This window comes from Nerophis ophidion, linkage group LG01 (genome assembly GCF_033978795.1).
Source record: "Nerophis ophidion isolate RoL-2023_Sa linkage group LG01, RoL_Noph_v1.0, whole genome shotgun sequence".
Taxonomy (NCBI): Eukaryota; Metazoa; Chordata; class Actinopteri; order Syngnathiformes; family Syngnathidae; genus Nerophis; species Nerophis ophidion.
Window position 1 is genome coordinate 77,232,138 of NC_084611.1, and position 16,978 is coordinate 77,249,115.

The 16,978-nt window shown below is 41.6% G+C and overlaps 1 long non-coding RNA gene across 1 annotated transcript in view; it reads right to left on the reverse strand.

Moving 5' to 3' along the window:
- Nucleotides 1-1,832: 1,832 nt before the first annotated feature.
- Nucleotides 1,833-16,978, reverse strand: part of LOC133539600 (uncharacterized) — a 56,467-nt gene continuing 41,321 nt past the window's right edge. The window contains exon 3 of the long non-coding RNA XR_009803449.1: nt 1,833-2,453. This is a non-coding gene — a long non-coding RNA (uncharacterized LOC133539600). The remainder of the gene's footprint in view (nt 2,454-16,978) is intronic.

Consider the following 16,978-nt stretch of genomic DNA (forward strand, 5'->3'; position numbering starts at 1 on the left):
TGACGTCAGGTTGTAGAAGACGCTAAAGGCAGTGCCTTTAAGGCACGCCCCCAATATTGTTGTACGGGTAGAAATCGGGAGAAATTTGGGAGAATTGTTGCCCCGTGAGATTTTCGGGAGGGGCACTGAAATTCGGGAGTCTCCCAGGAAAATTGGGAGGGTTGGCAAGTATGAGTATTAGCGGTGAATGTGGTGTACCGGCGGGCCAGCTCTAATGTTAATTGGAAATTGCCTCAAGGGCCAAATTAAATGACATGGCGGGCCAAATTTGGCCCGCGGGCCAGAGTTTGACACCCATGATCTACATTCTATCATGTATTACCTGACTTGCAGAGGGTTCATGTTTAAATGTTCAGTTCTGTTCAGTTCAGTTTCAGTTCTCACAAAACAGTAATGATGATTGTGCTTTGTATCAAATCATATCTGAAGAAGAGAGTATTATGTGAGATGGACAAAGCGCATTCATGTGAAACCGTCGAGCCACATTGTTCTATGACCTGAGAAATTGTGCACCCGGAGCTTCTTTTTTTTTTTTTATAATCACAGAAAAAAGATACCAACAAAGACTTCCTTATTTGTTGTGCACATGTTGCAGACATTCTCTCTGTTTGTTTTTACGCATGATTTTTTTTTTTTTAATTATCTTAAAGGCCTACTGAAATGAGATTTTCTTATTTAAACGGGGATAGCAGGTCCATTCTATGTGTCATACTTGATCATTTTGCGATACTGCCATATTTTTGCTGAAAGGATTTAGTAGAGAACATCCACGATAAAGTTCGCAACTGGAGAAAAGCCATGCCTCTACCGGATGACGTCACATGTTTGATGGCTCCTCACATCTTCACATTGTTTTTAATGGGAGCCTCCAACAAAAAGTGCTATTCGGACCGAGAAAACGACAATTTCCCCATTAATTTGAGCGAGGATGAAAGATTTGTGTTTGAGGATATTGATAGCGACAGACTAGAAAACAAAACAAAAAAAAAAAAAAACGCGATTGCATTGGGACGGATTCAAATGTTTTTAGACACATTTACTAGGATAATTCTGGGAAAGCCCTTATCTTTCTATTGTGTTGCGAGTGTTTTAGTGAGTTAAATAGTACCTGATAGTCAGAGGGGTTCGTCCACGGGTGTGTTGACGCGCAGTGTCTCAGGGGAGTCGACGGCAGCTATGGACGGCACAAGCTCAGCTCATCTCCAATAAGAAGCAACTTTTTACCACAATTTTCCCACCGAAACCTGCTGATTGACATTCGGTTGGGATCTATGTTCGCTGTGATCCATTAAAGTTTCACCTCTGTGAATTTTAAACAAGGAATCACCGTGTGTTTGTGTGGCTAAAGGCTAAAGCTTCTCAACTCCATCTTTCTACTTTGACTTCTCCAATATTAATTGAACAAATTGCAAAGGATTCAGAAACACAGAGCTCCAAAATACTGTGTAATTATGCCGTTAAAGCAGACAACTTTTAGCTGTGTGTGTGTGCAGCGCTCATATTTCCTAACGCGACGTTTTCAAGAAAAAACTCCCGGGAAATTTAAAATTTAAATTTAGTAAACTAAAAAGGCCGTATTGGCATGTTTTGCAATGTTAATATTTCATCATAGGCTCCAGCACCCCCTCTGACCCCGAAAGGGACAAGCAGTAGAAAATGGATGAATGGATGAAAATAAGAATTGCGATTCTTATTTTTTGGACACCCCTGTGATTCCTCATGCTCTTCCAGCATTTCCTCAAGCATCCTGAAGAAAACATCAGTAGAAGAGGACGCAAAATAGATCACTAGATGCTTACTTTCTTTTTTTCCTTGTTTTCGAGCACCGGCTCTGCTTTTCTTTCGCTGTTTTTTGCAGATCTGTCTCCCCTCGAGGGTGATCCTGACTTTTGAGATGGCGTTTGGCTTTCCATCCATCCGTCCATTTCCACCGCTTGTCCCTTTTAGGGTCACGAGGGTCACAGCTGCATTTGGGTGGAAGGCAAGGTAAACCCTGGACAAGTTGCCACCTCATGCGTTTGGCTTTCTTTCGTTCATATTTATTACATTTTTGTTTTGGAAGTCCAACTTATTTAAATGATCGCTGCAAACTGCACCTCTCTCCCTTGGTCCTTGCCTGTTAGTGCAAGTCCATTTAACTGGAGAAGTCCAGAATAAGGAAAGAAGACCCAGGACACGTTGGGTAGACTATGTCTCCCGGCTGGCGTGGGAACGCCTCGGGATCCCGCGGGAGGAGCTGGATGAAGTGGCTTGGGAGAGGAAAGTCTGGGCTTACCTGCTTAGGCTGCTGCCCCCGCGACCCGACATCAACTAAACGGAAGAAGATGGATGGATGGATGGCAGGATCATTTTGTTCTTACGCCGCCAAATAAGATACATGTTCTTCTTTTCCTCTTTCCCTTCTGGCTCAGTGACCACAGTTTCATATTCCTCTCTGCACAGCTGGTGCATTCCTTTCAAAACAACAACAACAACAACAAACTATTATAATTGTATAGGCAGTTCAAGTGTAGTTACTCAGCAGGTGACGAATTGAAATATTAGAATACCCGACATTAACTCGCACCCCCTGCAGCCGGTGTGACATTTCCCAAATCAGCAAGTTGGTGCAGCTGCATCTTGTGTTTTGTAAGGGGAGACCACGCACGTGCGCATACCTCGGCCCGCCGCCCCGTGGAGCACGGCGGCCTCTCCGATGACAAACACGGGCCGCGGTGGAGAGAAGAGCAGTTTGAGAAGAGGTCGCTAGCAAAGTGCAAAGGTTACGCGTGAACCTAAAATATAACTTCTTTTTACACTTAAATAACGGTTGGGAATGCTACCACACCCTCTGGTTTAATTTGAACCTGTTTTTACACTTGCGCGACACTTAAAACCAGGGGTCGGGAACCTTTTTGGCTAAAAGAGCCAAGAAGCCAAATATTTTATGTATTTCCGTAAGAGCCATATAATATATATTTTTTTTAACACTGAACACAACTAAATGTGTGCATTTTAAGTAAGACCAACATTTCTAGAGTACAATAGGTCTCTTATTCTTTGTAATAACATTGTTATTCTGAAGCTAACTGTGGAGGGGCGTGGCCTGCAGGCCTGCAGCGAAGCAGGGTGTTGCCAGGACCGGCCTCGAAATCAGCGACAGGCGCATATATGGCCCACCTGGGCCTTGTTATCTAATCACCTGTCGCTCTGTTATAAGCAGCAGCCAGGAGGAGAGACAGGGTTGGAGCTGGAGCCAGAGCGCTAGCGAGAACAAAAGAGAAAAATACATCTGCTTGAAAGCAACTGAGAGACTTATTGAAAAATATAACAATATTGCAACCCTGAAACAGGCTCTCATGTCAGTGCTTGGTGGTCTGAAGAACCCCCAGGAGAGCAAGCTCCACACTAACCAATAATAAATAAATACCTTTTTACCATTAAAGCAACTTCTTGAACATAAAAAAGCATGAGAATGTTTCACATTTTGAACGTTATTTTTAACACTGTGATTACAAGCGGAATCATTCATTACTTATCGTGTTAAGCAATGTCAGCTCAGATTTATCCGAGAGCCAGATGCAGTCATCAAAAGAGCCACATCTGGCTCGCGAGCCATAGGTTCCCTACCCCTGCTTAAGAGTGTTAAAAAACGTTTTGCACCGTTTTTTCCTCACTTAAAGGCCTACTGAAATGAGATTTTCTTATTTAAATGGGGATAGCAGCTCCATTCTATGTGTCATACTTGATCATTTCGCGATACTGCCAGATTTTTGCTGAAAGGATTTAGTAGAGAACATCCACGATAAAGTTCGCAACTTTTGGTCGCTAATAAAAAAGCCTTGCCTGTACCGGAAGGAGCAGACGATGTAAGCGTGACGTCACGGGTTGTCGGGCTCCTCACATCCTCACATTGTTTATAATCATAGCCACCAGCAGCAAGAGCGATTTGGACCGAGAAAGCGACAATTTCCCTATTAATTTGAGCGAGGATGAAAGATTCGTGGATGAGGAAAGTTAGAGTGAAGCACTAGAAGAAAAAAAAAAGGCAACGGCAGTGGGAGGGATTCAAATGTTAGTAGTCACATTTACTAGGATAATTCTGGAAAATCCCTTATCTGCTTATTGGTTTACTAGTGTTTTAGTGAGATTATAAAGTCATACCTGAAAGTCGGAGGGCTGCGGTGAAGAAAGTCACAACTGCCTTTTTGACAGCTGCTGCAGGAGGACGCAAATTCCGCTCAAGTCTTCGGTAAGAACCGACTTAATATCACAATTTTCTCTTTCAAAAACTTGCTGGTTGAGGTAGAGAAACATGTTCGCTTGACCGCTCTGCGTTAAAGCTTCACAACAAACAAAGAAACACCGGCTGTGTTTGTTCTGCTAACGGCAGCTGCAATCCACCGCTTTCCACCAACAGCATTCTTCTTTATAGTCTCCATTATTAATTGAACAAGTTGCCAAAAATTCAGCAACACAGAAGTCCAGAATACTGTGTAATCATGCGATAAAAACAGACTACTTTTAGCCGTGTTCGGTGCTGGGAGAACATGTCCGCTACCACCCGAGACATCACGCGCCCGCGTCATCATTCCGCGAGGTTTTCAACAGGACACCTTGCGGGAAATTTAAAATTGCAGTTTAGTAGACTAAAAAGGCCCTATTGGCATGTCTTGCAATGTTAATATTTCATCATTGATATATAAACTATCAGACCGCGTGGTGGGTAGTAGTGGGTTTCAGTAAGCCTTTAAAAGGCAAAGTACTTTATTTTAGCTTTAATATGCAGCAGTTCACTTCTTTTTTCACTTGACTGTTGGTTAGGAATGTTGAACATACGCAGAAACACCAAGTTGGCGCAACATTCTCCACTCACACGTCATGGAAGTAAAAATAGTTTTCATTTATTTTGGCTTTATTAGGTCGGATGGCATCCTGACCAGATCCTCAAACCACCTCATCTGGCTCCTCTCGGTGTGGAGGAGCACCAGCTTTACTTTAAGTTCCTCCCGATGACAGAGTTTCTCACCCTATCTCTAAGGGAGAGCCCCGCCATTTCGGCCGATTGTACCCGTGATCTTATACTTTCGGTCATAACCCAAAGCTCATGATCATAGGTGAGGATGGGAGCGTAGATCGACCGGTAAATTGAAAACCATTGCATCTAATAGACAGCCACATACTAAAGTCTGTGAACATTGCTCCAAAGTCAGAACCTTCTTGCTGATTCCATGTGCATACAATAGTAAACATTGACAGGTGCAAAGGCAGCCAGAGAAGGACTTCCCTACGAACCCAGCTGCTACAGCTGGGTTGCCCCATGTCGGTAAAGATGACGTTTTCCGCCAAAAAGTTCAGCAGCTCAAACAACTGTTAGGTTCGATCCTGTGAGTCCCGAGAGAGATTGTTGTTCTTCACCACAACGGATCGATACAGCGTCCGCATTACTGAAGACGCCGCACCGATGCGCCTGTCGATCTCACCATCCACTCTTCCCTCACTCGTGAACAAGACTCCGAGGTACTTGAACTCCTCCCCAACCCGGAGGTGGCACTCAACCCTTTTCCGGACAAGGACCATGGACTCGGACTTGGAGGTGTTGATTCTCATCCCAGTCGCTTCACACTCGGCTGCGAACCGATTCAGTGAGACCTGAAAGATCCTGGCCAGATGAAGCCTTCAGGACCATATTGTTACGCCTATGGTTCATGTTTTGTTTTGGTCATGCTATGTTTAGTTCTGTTTTGCATTTCCTTGTTTGTCTTACCATGCCAACTGATTTAGTTTTCTGTCATGTCTGATCATGAGTTTTGTATGGCCATATTACCCTCAGCATCCCCAATCTTATCTGTTCTCAAAACTAAGCAGTGTCTGGCCTGGTTAGTACTTGGATGGGAGACTGCCTAGGAATACCAGGTGCTTTTGACCCTTTGGACTCTAAGTTCCTTTTTTTTTCACTCCCTGTTTTGTTACCATGACAACCAATCAGTTCACCTGTCTTGTCTCACACCTGTTTTCACTTATCATGTTCATTATTTAAGCCACAGTTACCAGTTAGTCCGTCAGGCAACATCACCTCATTCACACCCTCGATTATCTGCTTCATGCCTTGCAATGCTGTCCATTTTGTCCACTGAAGTTTTTGTCATTCATGCCATAGCACAAGTGTTTTGTTTCATGTTTATAGTTCATAGCGTTTGTGCTAGTCTTTTGTTTCATAGCCCAAGTTTTGTACCTCCATATTGAGCGCTTTTTGTTTGTTCCTGTTTTTAGTTTATTAGTGTTAAAATAAAGATGTCTTTACATTCACGCCGTTTCCACTCCATTTGCTTTGCACCTCGGGAAAACAAACCAAGACCAAGTCCAAGCCTGACACACATCATCTGCAAAAAGCAGAGACCTAATCCTGCAGCCACCAAACCGGACCCCCTCAACGCCCTGAGTGCGCCTAGAAATTCTATCCATAAAAGTTATAAACAGAATCGGTGACAAAAGGCAGCCTTGGCGGAGTCAAACCCTCACTGGAAACATTTCCGACTTACTGCCTGAATACTTTTTTTGTGGCTTTACTAAGTAGTGGCAAACTTATTTTTACACAAGCACGACGTTTATGCCGTTTTCTCCACTCACGAGTTGTCAAAGTTGGAATTGTTGTATATTATCGTAGTTTCCGCATTAGTGTTAACATCTTTTTAATATTCTCATGGTTAAGAATATTGAAATGTTACTTGGAATATTGTCTTTAGACATACTTGCCAATCCTCCCGATTTTTCCGGGAGACTCCCGAATTTCTGTGCCCCTCCCGAAAATCTCCCGGGGCAACCATTCTCCCGAGTTTCTCCTGATTTTCACCCGGACGACAATATTGAGGGCGTGCCTTGATGACACTGCGTTTAGCGTCCTCTATAAACTGTCATTGTATCCACTTTTTCTCCATACAAAACAGCGTGCCGGCCCAGTCCCATAATATATGCGGCTTTGACACACACTTAAGTGAATGCAATGCATACTTGGTCAACAGCCATACAGGTCACACTCAGGGTAGCCGTATAAACAACTTTAACTCTGTTACAAATTGGGGCGGCGTGGCACAGTGGAAGAGTGGCCGTGCGCAACCCGAGGGTCCCTGGTTCAAATCCCACCGAGTACCAACCTCGTCACGTCCGTTGTGTCCTGAGCAAGACACTTCACCCTTGCTCCTGATGGGTGCTGGTTGGCGCCTTGCATGGCAGCTCCCTCCATCAGTGTGTGAATGTGTGTGTGAATGGGTAAATGTGGAAGTAGTGTCAAAGCGCTTTGAGTACCTTGAAGGTAGAAAAGCGCTATACAAGTACAACCCATTTACCATTTACCATTTACAAATATGCGCCACACTGTGAACCCACACCAAACAAGAATGACAAACGCATTTCGGGAGAACATCTGCACTGTAACACAACAGAACAAATACCCAGAAGCCATTGCAGCACTAACTCTCCCAGGACGCCTGCCCCAACCCGCCCACTTCAACCCCCCCCCCCCCCCCCCTACCTCAAGACCCCCCCCCTTCGCTCCTCCCATCTCCCAAATTCAGAGGTCTCAAGGTTGGCAAGTATGGGTGCCACACCAACAAAATGCCAAAGCAACCATTTCCAGATCAACACCGTATAAAAAAAGTAGTCAGCAACAAAGGGTGATAACGTCCGCAGGAACCTACCACATAGCGAAGGACATACACTGTTTGATTTCCTATTATGCAGCTCATTTTTATTTAAGTGTGTCTTTAGAATGAACAGATGCTTTTTGATAGCCTGACATGGATTCATTTCACTTCCTGTACAGTATAAGGCTGATTTAAATTGTTGTGAAAATCTCCTTTTGTCAGTATTTCTGTTTGACTTTGATTAATTGACTGATTGAAACTTTTATTAGTACAAACCCTGTTTCCATATGAGTTGGGAAATTGTGTTAGATGTAAATATAAACGGAATACAATGATTTGCAAATCATTTTCAACCCATATTCAGTTGAATATGCTACAAAGACAACATATTTGATGTTGAAACTGATAAACTTTTTTTTTTTTTTTTTGCAAATAATCATTAACTTTAGTATTTGATGCCAGCAACACGTGAAAAGGAAGTTGGGAAAGGTGGCAATAAATACTTATAAAGTTGAGGAATGCTCATCAAACACTTATATGGAACATCCAACAGATGTGCAGGCTAATTGGGAACAGGTGGGTGCCATGATTGGGTATAAAAGCAGCTTCCATGAAATGCTAAGTAATTCACAAACAAGGATGGGGCGAGGGTCACCACTTTGTAAGCAAATTGTCGAACAGATTTAGAACAACATTTCTCAACAAGCTATTGCAAGGAATTTAGGGATTTTATCATTTACAATCCGTAAAATCATCAAAATGTTCAGAGAATCTGGAGAAATCCCTGCACGTAAGCGATGATATTACGGACTTTTGATCCCTCAGGCGGTACTGCATCAAAATTCGACATCAGTGTGTAAAGGATATCACCACATGGGCTCAGGAACACTTCAAAAACCACTGTCAGTAACTACAGTTGGTCGCTACATCTGTACGTGCAAGTTAAAACTCTACTATACAAAGCCAAACCCATTTATCAACAATATCCTGAAATGCCGCCGGCTTCGCTGGGCCCGAGCTCACCTAAGATGGACTGATGCAAAGTGGAAAGGTGTTCTGTGGTCTGACGAGTCCACATTTCAAATTAGGATGTGGTGTCCTCCAGAACAAAGAGGAAATAACCATTCGGATTGTTATAGGCGCAAAGTTCAAAAGCCAGCATGTGTGATGGTATGGGGGTGTATTAGTGCCCAAAGCATGGGTAACTTACACATCTGTGAAGGCACCATTAATGCTGAAAGGTCCATACAGGTTTTGGAGCAACATATGCTGTCATCCAAGCAACGTTATCATGGACGCTCCTGCTTATTTCAGCAAGACAAGTATTACAACAGCGTGGCTTCGTAAAAAAAGAGTGCCAGTAATTTCCTGGCCCGCCTGCAGTCCAGACCTGTCTCCCATCGGAAATGTGTGGCGCATTATGAAGCGTAAAATACGACAGCGGAGACCCCGGACTGTTGAACAACTGAAGCTCTACATAAAACAAGAATGGGAAAGAATTCCACTTTCAAAGCTTCAACAATTAGTTTCCTCAGTTCCCAAACGTTTATTGAGTGTTGTTAAAAGAAAAGGTGATGTAACACAGTGGTGAACATGTCCTTTCCCAACTACTTTGGCATGTGTTGCAGCCATGAAATTCTAAGTTAATTATTATTTGCAAAATAAAATAAAGTTGATCAGTTTGAACATCAAATATCTTGTCTTTGTGAAGTATTAAATTGAATATGGGTTGAAAAGGATTTGCAAATCATTGTATTCCATTTATATTTACATCTAACACAATTTCCCAACTCATATGGAAACGGGGTTAGTAGATTGCACAGTACAGTACATATTCCCTACAATTGACCACTAAATGTTAACACCCGAATAAGTTTTTCAACTTGTTTAAGTCGGGGTCCACGTTAATCAATCCATGGTAAACACTGTTACAAATATGCGCCACAGTGTGAACCCACACCAAACAAGAATGACAAACACATTTCGGGAGAACGTCCGCACCGTAACACAATATAAACACAAGAGAAGAAACAGCCAGAAGCTTCATTTTCAAGCCTCTTTGTCGATTTTGTTTCGAAGCTCTAAGAATACATCTGTCATGACTTGCATTCTTGTATTTATTGTCTACACAACATCAGGGTGTTGGCCACTCATCCCTTTCCTGAGCTTCTAAAATAACCTCCATGTACGCACACTTTTTTTTCTTTTTTTTTCATATCACAGGGCGAGACAATGCGGTGGGGTGAAAAGGTCATCGGCGTCCCCCAAGTCAGGCCGAACTCAAATCAGGAAACTATATTTATTATTACATCCTCCTGTTTCATGTCTATCTCGGCCTGCCTCCGGAGCGACCGAGCCCTGCGCATCTGCTGCGTCGCTTCCTTTTTCCTTTTGCCTCTTCTCCCCCACTTGCACACAATAATACTGTTATTTTTTTTTTTTTTTTTACAGATTCTCGATTTACAGAAAAGAATAAAATGCTAGTTAAAAATTCCATCTGATTGAGGCATGATGTGCTTTGGCCAAAACAGAGCTCCTTTTTTTTTCTTTTTCCATAAAGCAACAACAACACACAGTATCTTACTTTGTTGTACAATAGGTGTACACACAAAAAAAGAATGTGTGAAAAGATAAAAGTGGCGAATCAGGTGGTTGTGAGTTTACAAAAAATAATAAAACATTTTCTCCTGCTATTCTCTGAGGACATGCGCAACCTCTCTGGCATGATAGTGCTGCAGTTTAGTTTCTCACGAAGCCAAGGAACAATCGACAGTGAATCTTGCACAAAACCACATGAATGTTCCGATAAGTCAGCATGGGACAGCGCAGTATTTAAAAAAACAACAAAAAAAAACTGCATAAAGACTAGGGCAGCACGGTGGCAGAGGGGTTAGTGCATGTACCTCAGAATACGAAGGTCTTGAGTAGTCCGGGGTTCAATCCCGGGCTCGGGATCTTTCTGTGTTTAGTTTGCATGCTCTCCCCGTGACTGCGTGGGTACTCCGGCTTCCTCCCACCTCCAAAGACATGCACCTTTGGATAGGTTGATTGGCAACACTAAATTGGCCCTAGTGTGTGAATGTGAGTGTGAATGTTGTCTGTCTATCTGTGTTGGCCCTGCGATGAGGTGGCGACTTGTCCAGGGTGTACCCCGCCTTCTGCTCGATAGTAGCTGAGTTAGGCTCCAGCATTTTCCGCGACCCCGAAAGGGATAAGTGGTAGGAAATGGACGGATGGATATAGGGTTCACATGTTTATAAATCTGACTGTGAGGAAGTCAGTGCCTCACCAGCCATGAACCTCACCGCAGGTCACTGCTGAAAAGTATCTAAATAATTTTGGTACCGCTACCAAATTATTGGTATCAGGACAACACTACACTGTATATCAGGGGTCACCAACTCCTAGCCATTATGGACAAACCCCCCCCCAACCAACACACTCGGACCTTGCGGAGAGAATGAGCACGTTCAGTGGAAGGCTCAGACTCCCAAAATGCAACACGGAACGACACAGGAGGTCCTTCATACCGACAGCCATCAGACTGTACAATGCATATGTTCCTTGACTGCACTTAAATGTAGAACAGGGGTCACCAACGCGGTGGCCGCGGGCACCAGGTAGCCCGTACAGACCAGACGAGTCGCCCGCTGGCCTGTTCTAAAAATAGCTCAAATAGCAGCACTTACCAGTGAGCTGCCTTTATTTTTAAAATGTTATTTATTTACTAGCAAGCTGGTCTCGCTTTGCTCGCCATTTTTATTTCTAAGAGAGACAAAACTCAAATAGAATTGGAAAATCCAAGAGAAATTTTTTTAAGACTTAGTCTTCACTTGTTTAAATAAATTCATTTATTTTTTTTTACTTTGTTTCTTATAACTTTCAGAAAGACAATTTTAGAGAAAAAATACAACCTTAGAAATTATTTTTGGATTTTTAAACACATATACCTTTTTACCTTTTAAATTCCTTCCTCTTCTTCCCTGACAATTTAAATCAATGTTCAAGTATATATATATATTTTTTTATGGTAAAGAAAAATACATACATTTTAATTAAATTCTTCATTTTAGTTTCAGTTTTTTCGAAGACGAATAGTTGTGAAATATTTCTTCAAACTTATTATGGTTAAAATAAAAATAAAAATATTCTGGCAAATCTAGAAAATCTGTAGAATCAAATTTAAATCTTATTTCAAAGTCTTTTGAATTTATTTTAAAATTTTTGTTCAAAATCTAGAAGAAATAATTATTTGTCTTTGTTAGAAATACAGCTTGGTCCAATTTGTTATATATTCTAACAAAATGCAGATTGGATTTTAACCTATTTAAAACATGTCATCAAAATTCTAAAATTAATCTTAATCAGGAAAAAATACTAATGATGTTCCATAAATAATTTTTTTAAATTTTTTCCAAAAAATTCAAATTAGCTACTTTTTCTCTTCTTTTTTTCAGTTGAATTTTGAATTTTAAAGAGTAGAAATTGAAGATAAAATAGGTTTCAAAATTTTATTTTCATTTTTTTCCTGTTTTCTCCTTTTTTAAAACGTTCAATTGTGTTTTTTTCATCATTTATTCTCTACAAAAAACCTTTCGTAAAAGGAAAAAAAAATGTACGACGGAATGACAGACATCAACCTATCCCCAGGATAGGTTGATGTCTGTTGATGTAGGTTGATGGAGGAAGTCGAACGAGGCGAACTGAAAAGGCGCCGCAAGTCTTCCACGTCGTCCTCCTCCTCTTCCTCGTCTTCGTCGTCGTCCTCGGTCTTTTCCAAGTCTGTGTCCAAGTGTTTTCTCTTGAAAACTTGATTAATGAAAACATTCTTGGCAAATGCTTTCGCTCTCGTCCGTCTTGCGCCGGTCCAAGAATTTCACCTCTAGTGGCACAATACGATGATTTGATAGTGTTGCCAATTTAGTGATTGTCAACACTAAATTGGCCCTAGTGTGTGAATGTGAGTGTGAATGTTATCTGTCTATCTGTGTTGGCCCTGCGATGAGGTGGCGACTTGTCCAGGGTGTACCCCGCCTTCCGCCCGATTGAAGCTGAGATAGACGCCAGCGCCCCCCGCGACCCCAAAAGGGAATAAACGGTAGACAATGGATGGATGGATGGAATGACAGACCGAAATACCCATTTTTTAATTTATATATATCTAAATATATATATATATATATATTTACTTATTAAAGGTAAATTGAGCAAATTGGCTATTTCTGGCAATTTATTTAAGTGTGTATCAAACCGGTAGCCCTTCGCATGAATCAGTACCCAAGAAGTAGCTCTTGGTTTCAAAAAGGTTGGTGACCCCTGCTGTATATAAAAGAGCAACCTGAAAAAAAAAAGCCATAAAGGGCTTTAAGGAGGCTTTTTTAAAACTATTTTGACACTTCTAACAAAAGTAGCTTCCCTCCTACGAGAACCTCTCTGGCACCCTCGCCCACTGCTGACTGGCGGCAGCGTGGGTACAAGAAAAAGAGCCGCTGCGGAACTTTTTGGAGTGAGTTTCTGGTTGCCGAGGAATGACTCGGGGGGTCATGAAAGACACCGGGGCTCCTTTTCTCTCAGTTCCTGTGCACACTGGAGCATCAATGGGAAGCCATTTTCTTCCTCCCCGCTCGCTGCATGGCAGGAGGAACGCCGGGGAGGTGGGCAACCGTGGACAATACCAACTCCCCGCATGTGACGTCTCGCCCGCCAAGCAACAGAGAGGCCTTTCTTGTGATCCCAAGTGTTGTCAGCATTTTCTCCGCGCTCTAATTATGCGCGGAACACGTGCAAACTCATGTGCTGACCGCGTTAAGTAGTTGAGAAGGCAGAGGAGCGTGTGATGGCGCAGATAAAACAAAAACAAAACATGGACAATAGTGTTGCTGTTACGTCATTCTGTCCATGGAGGACTGAATTATCTCTGTTTGCATAACATGAGCTTTTTTTTTTTTTGGGGGGGGGGTGAAGCTTTGCAAGTTTGGATCATGCATTCAATTAGAATCCATCCATCCATTTCTTACCGCTCGTTCCTGTCGGGGTGGCTGGGGACGCTGGAGCCTGTCTCAGCTGGATTCAAGCGGAAGGCGGGGTACACCCTGGACAAGTCGTCACCTCATCACAGCATTTAATTACAATATGTGCTTAATAACGAGGATACTGCGGAATGTGTTTGTCTAAAAGGCATACTTGCCAACCTTGAGACCTCTGATTTCGGGAGGTGGGGGGGCGTGGTCATGGAGGGGCGGAGGGCGTGGTTGGGGGCGTGGTTAAGAGGGGAGAAGTATATTTACAGCTGTTGTGTTCACAGTTGTGCACTGCACTCTCTAAAAAACGTAGAGCAGGGGTCACCAACCTTTTTGAAAGCATGAGCTACTTCTTGGGTACTGATTGATGCGAAGGGCTACCAGTTTTACACTTTACATTTACAAGTGTTATATAAATATATATTTATATATATATTTATATATATATATGTAGGTGTGGGAAAAATCACAAGACTACTTCATCTCTACAGAACTGTTTCATGAGGGGTTCCCTCAATCATCAGGAGATTTCAATCATCAGAAAATCTCCTGATGATTGAGGGAACCCCTCATGAAACAGTTCTGTAGAGATGAAGTAGTCTTGAGATTTTTCCCACACCTACATATTGCGCTCTACCACGGTATCGAGCACTATTCTCTGGATAATCCAATCATATATATATATATATATATATATATATATATATATATATATGTGATTTAAACAAGAATAGCTAAATAAATAAATCTATATATGTACATAAAAAATGGGTATTTCTGTCTGTCATTCCGTCGTACATTTTTTCCTTTTTACGGAAGGTTTTTTGTAGTGAATAAATGAAGAAAAAAACACTTAATTGAACGGTTTAAAAGAGGAGAAAACACGAAAAAAATTTAAATCAAATGAACCAAAATGAACCAAAATATGACTTATTATATCTTTGTGTAAAATATTGGACACAGTGTGTTGTCAAGCTTATGAGATCCGATGCAAGTGTAAGCCACTGTGACACTATTGTTCATTTTTTTTTATTTTTTGTGTAAATGTTTTTAATGATAATATCAATGAAGGATTTTTAATCACTGCTATTTTGAAATTGTTACTAATATTTATAATATTCATTTTTGTTCCACTACTTTTAGATTGTACCATGTCATGTTTGTGTGTCATCAATTGCTCTGTTTATTAATTGCTGTTCTGAATGTAGCTGGGTTGGGTTGGGTTTTGGAATTGGATTGCATTGTTATGGTATGGTATGGAATTGGTGTGGCGCAGTTGGAGAATGGCCGTGCGCAACCCGAGGGTCCCTGGTTCAAATCCCACCTAGTACCAACTTCGTCACGTCCGTTGTGTCAGGAGCAAGACACTTCACCCTTGCTCCTGATGGATGCTGGTTGGCGCCTTGCATGGCAGCTCCCTCCATCAGTGTGTGAATGTGTGTGTGAATGGGTAAATATGGAAGTAGTGTCAAAGCGCTTTGAGTACCTTGAAGGTAGAAAAGCGCTATACAAGTACAACCCATTCATTTATTTATTGTTGTGTTTTGTTTTGTTGGAATGATTAATAAATTCATTTAAAAAAAAAAATAATAATAAATATTTAAAAAAAAAAAAAAAAAAAAAAACGTCCAGCGGGCAGCGGGCGACCCATCTGGTCCTTGCCACGTTGATGACCCCTGCCGTAAATGTTATTGTCACATATGCATGATTGATTGATTGATTGATACTTTTAGTAGTAGATTGCACAGTTCAGTACATATTCCGTACAATTGACCACTAAATGGTAACACCCGAATAAGATTTTCAACTTGTTTAAGTCGGGGTCCACGTCATGGTACAAATATATACTATCAGCATAATACAGTCATCACACAAGTTAATCATCATAGTATGTACATTGAATTATTTACATTATTTACAATCCGGGGGGTGGGATGAGGAGCTTTGGTTGATATCAGTACTTCAGTCATTAACAATTGCATCATTAAGTTACATTTAAACCAGTGTGGGTGGCACTGGGAGCAGGTGGGTAAAGTCTCTTGCCCAAGGACACAACGGCAGTGACTAGGATGGCGGAGCGGGGATCGAACCTAGAACCCTCAAATTGCTGGCATGGCCACTCTACCAACCGAGCTACACCGCCCTAATTTAATTTAGATGAGACTTGAGATAAATGGGGACAGGCAGGCTTAAAGAAAGTGGTCAACTTGATGGTTTTTAACATTTTTATCTATTATGGAAATGTAAAAATAGGTTAACCACTTTTAAATACAACTACAATTAATTAAAATGATTCACCCATTGCAGCTGAGATAGGCTCCAGCATCCCCCGCGACCCTAAAAAGTACAAGCGGTAGGAAATGGATGGATGGATAGATGAGACTTAAGTTAAATGGGGACAGGCAGGCTTAAAGAAAGTGGCCAACTTTGTGCTTTTTTGCAGTTTTAACTGTCTTGCAAGTGTAAAATAAGTCAACCTCTTTTAAATAAAACTACAATGAATTAAAATGATTCACTCTTTAGATGAGACGTAAGTTAAATGGAGACAGGGAAGCTTAAAGAAGGTGGTCAACTTTATGCTTTTTTGCAGTTTTAACTGTCTTACAAGTGTAAAAATAGGTAAACCGCTATTAAATAAAACTACAATGAACTAAAATTATTCACCATTTAGATGAAGTGAAGTGAATTATATTTATATAGCGCTTTTCTCAAGTGACTCAAAGCGCTTTACATAGTGACACCCAATATCTAAGTTACATTTAAACCAGTGTGGGTGGCACTGGGAGCAGGTGGGTAAAGTGTCTTGCCCAAGGACACAACGGCAGTGACTAGGATGGCACAAGCGGGAATTGAACCTGCAACCCTCAAATTGCTGACACGGCCACTCTACCAACCGAGCTATGCCGCCCGAGACTTATGTTAAATGAGGACAGGCAGGCTTATAGAAGGTGGTCAACTTTATGATTTTAAGCATTTTTAATTGTCATGCAGTTGTAAAAATAAGTTGATAACTTTAGAATTAAATTTAATGAAACTAAAATACATTTAAAATAGTCAACATTTGATGACACTTAAGAGAAGTGGGAGGAAAGATATTTCCTAAAATTAAAATATGTAAGTCCATCCATTTTCTACCGCTTATTCCCTTTCGGGGTCGCGGGGGGCGCTGGCGCCTATCTCAGCTACAATCGGGCGGAAGGCGGGGTACACCCTGGACAAGTCGCCACCTCATCGCAGGGCCAACACAGATAGACAGACAACATTCACACTCACATTCACACACTAGGGCCAATTTAGTGTTGCCAATCAACCTATCCCCAGGTGCATGTCTTTGGA